This window comes from Colobus angolensis, unplaced genomic scaffold (genome assembly GCF_000951035.1).
Source record: "Colobus angolensis palliatus isolate OR3802 unplaced genomic scaffold, Cang.pa_1.0 Scaffold25, whole genome shotgun sequence".
NCBI classification, from domain to species: Eukaryota; Metazoa; Chordata; class Mammalia; order Primates; family Cercopithecidae; genus Colobus; species Colobus angolensis.
Window position 1 is genome coordinate 3,438,656 of NW_012115710.1, and position 8,668 is coordinate 3,447,323.

Below are 8,668 nucleotides of genomic sequence, written 5' to 3' on the forward strand. Positions count from 1 at the left end.
CTCCTCCCTCCTCCTCTTTCCCCCTCCCTCCTCCTCTTTCCCCCTCCTCCCCTCTCTCCATAACACACACACAGGCTGTCCCTGTCCCTGTCTGTCCTTTCTTTGGCTGGATCCTCATGTTTCCTCCTCTCTAGGTCTGACACACTGCTCCTCCTCCCGTGGGCAATGTTCCAGGTCTCCACCTGCTTCCACCCGGCCCCACCTTTTCCTGACTGTCCACCTTGTGGCTGTCAGCCTTTCTGGAATCTTCTCCCTTGTCCTCCAGACTGCCACCCCACCCCCCGCCCCGTCCTCTGCCCTCTCTCCTTCTGGTGCGCTGGGTCCTCCCCCTCATCCCCACCCTGTCATTTCCTCATTGTCTGTACCTGACCCCCACAGGAAGTGCTGATGGGGCCCCAGCCTGACTGCACCTGTCCACAGCACTGGACTGTGTCAGAAGGAGACAAGGGGGCCGGGGACAAGGGGCAGCACTGCGAGCAGGGCCTGTGCCCTTGGTCTCCCTCCCTCCTCCGCCTCCTTCACCTCCAGTTTCTGTCCCTTGGATTTGCCTCTCCCCTTCCTCTCCTTGCGCCTTCAGTGAGTTCCACCTGGCTTCCCCTCGACACGCTCCCGGTGGCTTCTCTTTGGCGTTTCTCTGCTTCTCTCTCTCTCCCGCCTGTCTCTCGCTGTCTCTATCTCTCTTGCTCTGTCCCTCTCTCGCGCGCGCCATCATTTTGTCTCTGTCTCTTTCTAGCCGTCTCTCTGTCTCTCGCTGTCTGTCTCTGTCTCATTGTCTCTCTCTCTCTGGCTGTCTCTTTCGCTGTCTGTCTCGCTATCTCCCTCTCTTGCTGTCTCTTTCTCTCGCTCTTTCTCTCGATGTCTCTGTCTCTCTCTCCCTCTGTCTCTGACACACACTCTTTCTCCCATCCTCCCTCCATGGGACTCTCCTGTTTCCTTTCCATCCTCACCTTCACTCGCTCTTTCCTGACCTTCTTGGTATTTTGTTCTCCTCGCTCTTTCCTCTCCGTTTTCTCCCTCACCCCACAAGCTCTCTCCCCTCGCCTCCAGTCCCCCAAGTCCTTCCCAGCTCCGCCTCTCCATGCCCGCTACTTCCTTTCCAGTTTCTCTGTCAGTCATTGTCCTGGACCCTTCCCTCTCCTCCTCTCTGCTCCCACCAGCTCCTCTATTCTGACACCTAGCGCCTACAGCCTTCTCCCCGCCGCCACCCCACCCCCGACTACTGCCATCCCCTCTCCTCCTGGTCCCTGTCCCCCTCCTGCGTCCCCGTCTTCTTGATGACTCCAACAGCTGCAGCAGCAGAGGCCCCAAGGTCCCTCTGATGAGACGGGGCAGAGAGGGTTCCTCTGAGCGCTGGGATATTTTTATCCTGCCTTGGACGATCGGGACGATTGGTCCTGCAATCTATTTCACCCTTTAGGAAACTCGTTTCATGTCCTGCCAGGTCCTGGGACCATCAGCTCGCGTGTCTCCACAGCTGCACATTCCCGTCCGTCTGCAGCTCATTATCTGGGTCACAGGGACGTTACCACATGACTTGGAAGGACACGCCATCACGCGGGAGGTCACAAAGTGGACGGCAGGAAACCCAGCCTTCCCTCGTCTGCCTTCCTCCTCACTTTTCTCTCTCTCTCTCTCTCAGTATTCTGTTCTTGTTAATATCAGTGTATCAATGAGCCTGGTTTTTTGCCTTTTCCTATTATTATTAACATAGTGAGCACAGGCGTTTCATAGTCTGCATCTGATTTTCCAGCAGCGAAGCCTCTGCCATCTGCCCCGCCTGCCGTCCCGCTGGCTCTTGCTCATTGTCTCTCCCTTCCCTGCTTGCCTGGTCGCTTGCGCCCCTGCTCTGCATGTTTGATTTGAAAAGGATGTCAGGGACTAGGCAGAGGGCATGTTCCTCTGACCCCAGGCTACACCTTGGCACAGTGGCAGGTCCACCCACCTCAGGCAGCCCAGGTGAGGGCCCTGGGTCCCCCTTTCACCCAGGCTGTCCACATGGAATTCCCAATGTCTCTAAGAGATCCCTGGGAGAAAGGAGGTGAGGCTGCCGCTTCACCGGGATGGGTTCCCGCATCCCTCCGCGTTGACCCACAGCTTCCTTACGGTCTTGTCTGTAGTTTGATGCTTTTAAGGGCCAGGCTCAACGCCTGTAATCCCAGCACTTTGGGAGGCCGAGGTGGGCGGATCATGAGGTCAGGAGTTCAAAACCAGCCTAGCCAAAATGGTGAAACCCTGTCTCTACTACAAAATATAAAAATTGGCCGGGCGCGGTGGCTCAAGCCTGTAATCCCAGCACTTTGGGAGGCCGAGACGGGCGGATCACGAGGTCAGGAGATCGAGACCAGAGGTCAGGAGTTCGAGACCAGCCTGGCCAACATGGTGAAACCTGTCTCTACTACAAAATATAAAAATTGGCCGGGCGCGGTGGCTCAAGCCTGTAATCCCAGCACTTTGGGAGGCCGAGACGGGCGGATCACGAGGTCAGGAGATCGAGACCAGCCTGGCCAAGATGGTGAAACCCTGACTCTACTAAAAAATATAAAAATTAGCGGGCGTGGTGGTGGGCGCCTGTAATCCCAGCTACTTGGGAAGCTGAGGCAGGAGAATCGCTTAAACCTGGGAGGCGGAGTTTGCAGTGAGCCGAGATCCCACCACTGCACTCCAGCCTGGGCAACAGAGCGAGACTCCATCTCAGGGGAAAAAAAAAAATTGTTAAGAATATTTTATCCAGGTTCCTACCTGTTTTCAGTTATGGGGGTGGGGGTGGGGCGAGGGAGGGCGATGACCTGACACAGTGTTACTGGATGAGGAGTCCGGTCTTGCTTTGCTTTCTGTGACTTTTCTGTCTTGTCATTGGTTCTCCCGCCCTCCTACATGCACCCCCCTACTCTGACACTTTTGCTTCTCTCATTCTCCAGTTCCCTTCCAATCCTCCTTCCCTTCTCTTTACTCCCCTCCCCTAGCTCAGCGCTTGGGGTTTCCTGCTTCTTCCCGTTCTCCCATCCTCCCCAGCAGCTAGCTGTCTCTGTCCCGTTCTGTTTCCTGCTTTCCCGCCCCCTAGCTCCTTCCCTTCCTCCTTTCTCCTGGGCCCTTCTCTGCTGCACCTTCCACAGCTGCTCCATTCCTCCCCATCCTCGTCTAGTCCCATTCCTCGTCCTTTCTCTCCCTGGGTCACAGAGATGGCCCAGGGGTGGCCGCGCCCCGTTGAGGCAGGGAACGTTTCTGTGAGGCTGGGGAACGTTTCTGCTGCATGGCCAAGTTCCCAGCCTGGACTCGCCAGGTCTGGTCGCCTGTCTCCGCAGTAGCCTGGGCTGTGCCCGGGAGACCCCCGGCCGCCCAGTTACCTGGCCCTCTCCCTGCCTCGCACTGGCTCCTAACCTGCTTCACGTCCCTGCTTCCTGCCCTGGTCTCTGGGCTGACGCCCAGACATGTGCTGTCTTAGGGGGGCGCCCCCTCCTCAGCTGGAGGGTCAGGGTCCTCTGTCTCCTACCACTTCCAATCCTCTCTCCCTTCTTTCTCTCCATATCGCTCTTCCACACTCCAGCACCTCTTCTTTCCTTTCTGCTTTTTTCTCCCTCGCTCACCCAGACTGGGGTGCAGTAGTGCAGCCTCCACCTCCCAGGCTCCAGTGATCCTCCTGCCTCAGCCTCTCAAAGTGCTGGGACCACAGGTGCGAGGCACCATGCCCGGCCTGTTCTTTTCTCTCTGCCCTTTTTTGTATTCTTTTTTCCTTCCTCCCTTCCTTCTTCCCTAATGTCTCTCTCCTTCCCTTCTTACCTTCCCTCCTCTCTCCAGCCTTCTCCTACCCTCCTTTTCTCTTTTCCCCTCTCTCCAGCCCTCTCCTACCCTCCTTTCCTCTCTCCCGCTCCGCACCATTCCATCCCCTAGGTCCAGTCTGCTGTCTCTGCCCCCTCTCTGTTCCGTTTTCTCTTCCACCCTCGTTCCCTTTCCCATTTCTTCTCTTCCCCTCTTCCTGTTCTTTCTCGCTGTCCTCACTGTTGCCACCGTCCTTTTTCTCACTTCCGCTGTCCCCTCTTCCCCGCTCTTCTCTCTCCTCTCTTCCTTCTAGCAGATTCTCTGGCGTTTCCTCTCCTCTCCCTCTGTGCTCCTCCCTCCTCCTCTCCCCATCCCCTTTCTCTCCTCCCTGCCACTCTCCTCTCTCTGCACCCTTTTCTATCTCATGGTCTCCTCCTAGCTCTCTTTTCCTTCCCCGTTCCTGGCTCTCTCCTTTCTCTCTTTCCTCTTCTCTGGCTGGAGCTCACCGCTCCTCCATCCCTCCCTCTCCCTGGGCAGTTGGCCCCCTCTCCCTCACCCCCTTCTCCTAGGCTGCTCCCTCTTCTCCCAGCTCACCAGCCATGACACCCACCCTCTGCCTCTCTTCCTTCCTGTCCCTTTTTTCACTCCATCTTTCTTTCCCGTTTCTTCCTCTTTCCACTTCTGCCCCTCACTCTGTTTCCTTCTTTCTACCTCTTCCTCTTCCTCTCTCCCCTCCCGCTCTGGCCATCTTTTCTTTTTTTTTTTTTTTTGAGATGGAGTCTCGCTTTATGTCGCCCAGGCTAGAGGAGGGCAGTGGCCCCATCTCGGCTTAATGCAAGCTCCACCTCCCGGGTTCACACCATTCTCCTGCCTCAGCCTCCCGAGTAGCTGAGACTACAGGCGCCTGCCACCACACCTGGCTCTTTTTTTTTTTTTTTTTTTTTTTTTTTTTTGTATTTTTACTAGAGACAGGGTTTCGCCGTGTTAGCCAGGATGGTCTCGGTCTCCTGACCTCATGATCCACCCACCTTGGCCTCTCAAAGTGCTGGGATTACAGGCGTAAGCCACCGCGCCCGGCTCTTTCCTCCTGCTTTTTCCTGCACTCTGTTCTTCCTCCTTTCCTCCCCCTTTCTCCTGTTTCATTTCCCCCTCTTTTCTCTCCTCTCTCCTCTGAATCTGCCTCTTCCTCTGAGCTCTTTCCTCTTCCTTCCCTGTCTCTCCCCCTTGGGTCTCTCTTCCTTCCCTCTCTCTGTTTTCTCTGTCTCTGCCCTGTCCTTTCCTTTCCCTCTCGGGACCAGTCTCCTCTCCTGGCTCTGTCTCCCTCTCTCTCCTCCGAGCTCTCACTCAAACTGGCCTCCCTCCCGGGAGCCCCATCTCCTCTGTCTCCGGCTGGCCCCTGCATCCCTGCCTGGTGGGCCTTTGCCTCCCTCTCCCATTCCTGCCTTGCCTGCTCCCATGTTTCCAGGTCCTGACCAGGAGGCAGGAGTCCACATCGATGCCCAAACAGGCTAGCCCTGAGCAGGGCCCCCAAGCCTGAGGCCCAGGAGTGGACCACCTTTCTGACACCCATTCTCTCTTTCTTTTCTATCTGGAACTCTGGACACTGCCTGGAGGAATCGGGCTTGCCCTAGGCCCAGGAAGGGGAAACAAAGAAGAGGCTCACAGACAGGAAGCAACTTGCCTAAAGACACACAGCAGGTAAGGAGCAGGACCAGGACTGGGTGGGGCCCCTGGGGTTAACCAGGAATGGGCTCCTGAATCTGCTGATCCCTGGCCTCCTATCTGAGCTCAGTGAGCAGATGACGCCTTTCTGCTTCATTCCACTCCTTCCCCAACTCTTCCTCTGACAACATGAAGCACCTCAGCACTGGTGGGACCTCACCTGAATTCCATTTCAGAGATGAGAAAAACGGCGCCCAGTGTTTCTGAAGACCAGCAACGGCTAGGACAGAGACGTCAAGGGAACCCGACCTTGCCTGAAGGACCAACAGCGCCCCCTGCAGGACACTTCCCTCCATGGACAGAAGCCACAGGGGTCGGGCTGAGGCATTCTGAGTGCGTGGAATCCTCTATCACCACTTCCTGGCAAAGAATGGAGCTGCAACCCAGTTGTATGAGACACCGAGAATGATCCCAACAAAAAGGAACAGTGGCCTGAATGCCTGGGAGGAACAGGGGATACTGGGTGGAAGGAGGGTACAGGGAGAAGTTGTAACATTTTGTAAAAAAGAACATTTTTACTCCTAATCAATATATAAACATCATGCTCAGCAAACTTCTTGGCATGAAACTTCTGAACTTCACACTTTTTTTTTTTTTTTTTTTTTTTTGACAGAGTCTAGCTTTGTTGCCCAGGCTGGAGTGCGGTGGTGTGATCTCGGCTCACTGCAAGCTCTGCCTCCTGGGTTCCCACCATTCTCCTGCCTCAGCCTCCTGAGTAACTGGGACTACAGGTGCCTGCCACCATGCCCGGCTAATTTTTTCTATTTTTTAGTAGAGATGGGGTTTCACCGTGTTAGCCAGGATGGTCTCGATCTCCTGACCTCGTGATCCACCCACCTCGGCCTCCCAAAGTGCTGGGATTACAGGCATGAGCCACCGCACCTGGTACTTCACACATTTTCAAGTCATTCTACGGGTGGGTGGATTGGCTCCCATGGAAATGCAACTGGGACTGCACATGGGAAACAAAGGAAAATGGAATTTGGTTCACAAAAACCTGTTTGGGAGATTGCATTACCAGGAAATGGGCCAAATTGAGTTTGTTCCCTTTGTAACAACATTGTTGTGCCTTGCTGACTGGAAGGTGGGTACAAGCAAAGGAGGATGGACTGACAGCTGAAGAGGCACCAGTAGGGAGTCTCTCTGATGGCTTAAAGAAGCCTACAGAGGCCAGGGACAGTGGCTCACACCTGTAATCCTAGCACTGTAGGAGACCGAGGCAGGTGGATCGCTTCAGGTCAGGAGTTCAAGACCAGCCGGGCCAACGTGGTGAAACCCTGTCTCTACTAAAAATACAAAAATTAGCTGGGTGTGGTGGCACGCAGCTGTAATCCCAGCTACTCAGGAGGCTGAGGTAAGAGAATTGCTTGAACCTGGGAGGTGGACGTTGCAGTGAGCAAAATTAGAGCCACTGCACTCCAGCCTGGGTGACAAGTGAAACTCCATCCCACAAACACACCCACCAATAAAAAAAAAAAAGGAGCCCATAGTTTCCAGTAGACAATTGGGGGTTAGTAAAGAATTTTACAACATACTAAATGCAGTCTTGTATATTTCAGGATTGCTTGCCATGCAACAATATACTGGGAGCGCCTAAATGCCCACATGAAACCCTAGGCTGGGAAGAGGGAAGCTTCCTCAATGCCAGGGAGCTGGTAACATTTTGTAGTGGCAGGAAGTGGGAGGCAGCAACCCTCCTGGAGCATTTACCTTGCCAGGTGCTCTCACATCTTAGACCAGAAGTCACGAGGCTAGGGTGAGGGTCCAGGAGGCAGAGAATAAGGGTTGAGTTAGGGTCAGGACAGTGGAGACAGAGAGAAGGAGACAGAATGATGGGTTGGGACTTTATCCTGGGAGATGTGACGGGCCACGGGGAGGGTTGTGAGCAGGGGAGTAGTGAGGTCAGCTCTAGTGTCAGGAAGCCCTCCATTAAGGGGATGGACGGAGGGGGGATGCTGGGGACTGGGAGGCGAAAGAGGAGGCTGGGCTGATGGTCCAGGTGGCAGAGGACGAGGCTTGAGCTGGGGCCAAGGCCATGGAGACAGAAGTGAAGGGATGAGGCCAGGAAGAACTTTAGGGGTAGGTATGGTGGTGCACAGGGGAATGTGATTGGGACAGGGCAGTGCTCTGGGCCATGAGTTTAGGCAGGTGGTGGCACCACTCACTAGAACAAAGATCCCTGGAGAAGCACCCGATCCGGGCAGGTGAGAGGCACTGGCTCCTTTAGTGGCCCCTGAGGCACATCCTGGGGAAGGAGCCCAGGAGGCAGATGGGGCCATGAGTCTGGAGATCAAGGGTGGGATCTGAGCTGGAGATCAGTTGAGGAATCACTGAGGGGCTGTCTGACACCTCCAGGGTGGAGGGGTGGGGCAGACACCTGGAGTAGTAAGGGGGCAGCATGCACCACCATCACACACACATCCCTGTCCCCCAGCAAGGCGGGGCCGCACCGGGCCACGGCTTCCACACACACACACACGTGTGCAAAGTGATGCAGCAGGGGGATTCCTGCAGTGCTGCTTAGAACAACTCAAATCCAGCAGCGGGGGACCAACACAACACGCTCTTACACCAGAGATGGAGTAAGATGGTACCTTATACCAGAGATGGAAACTGCCCCAGCTATGTCAAAAGGAGGTGGGGGAAAAGAACAACACTTGCAAAACTGTTTAAACGTGCATGTGTTTGTTTCTGCGGAGAGTATCTGCAGAATACCAGGGGACAGAAAACCCAGGCTGTCTCCAGGGAGGGGAAGTGGGTGCTAGAGCCCGGAGTGAGCATACAGCTTCTCAACGTGCATCCCACTGCATCTTTTGTCTGTTCTGGAGACAGCATCTCCCTGTCACCCAGCCAGGAGTGCCGTAGTTCAATCGCAGTTCAGGGAAGCATCGAACTCCTGGACTCAAGTGATCCTCCTGTCTCCACCTCCCAAACAGCTGGGACTACAGGCATAAGTCACTATGCCTGGCCAACCTACTCTATCTTTTGAGTTTCCTACTTCATCCCTGGATACCCCAGTCAGTAAAACAAAATCGTGAGTGGGTTCCCCAGGGACAGACAGACCTGAAAGAAAAGTTTAATAAGAACAGAACCCGGCCAGGCATGGTGGCTCAAGCCTGTAATCCCAGCACTTTGGGAGGCCGAGACGGGCAGATCACAAGGTCAGGAGATCAAGACCATCCTGGCTAAC

At 55.1% G+C, this 8,668-nt stretch overlaps 1 long non-coding RNA gene across 1 annotated transcript; it reads left to right on the forward strand.

Annotated features, from left to right (window-relative positions):
* Positions 1 to 4,638: 4,638 nt before the first annotated feature.
* Positions 4,639 to 6,031, forward strand: LOC105514737. The gene is made up of 2 exons (XR_001002221.1): positions 4,639 to 5,454; positions 5,655 to 6,031. It is a non-coding gene; the product is annotated as an uncharacterized LOC105514737 (long non-coding RNA).
* The last annotated feature ends 2,637 nt before the right edge of the window (positions 6,032 to 8,668 follow it).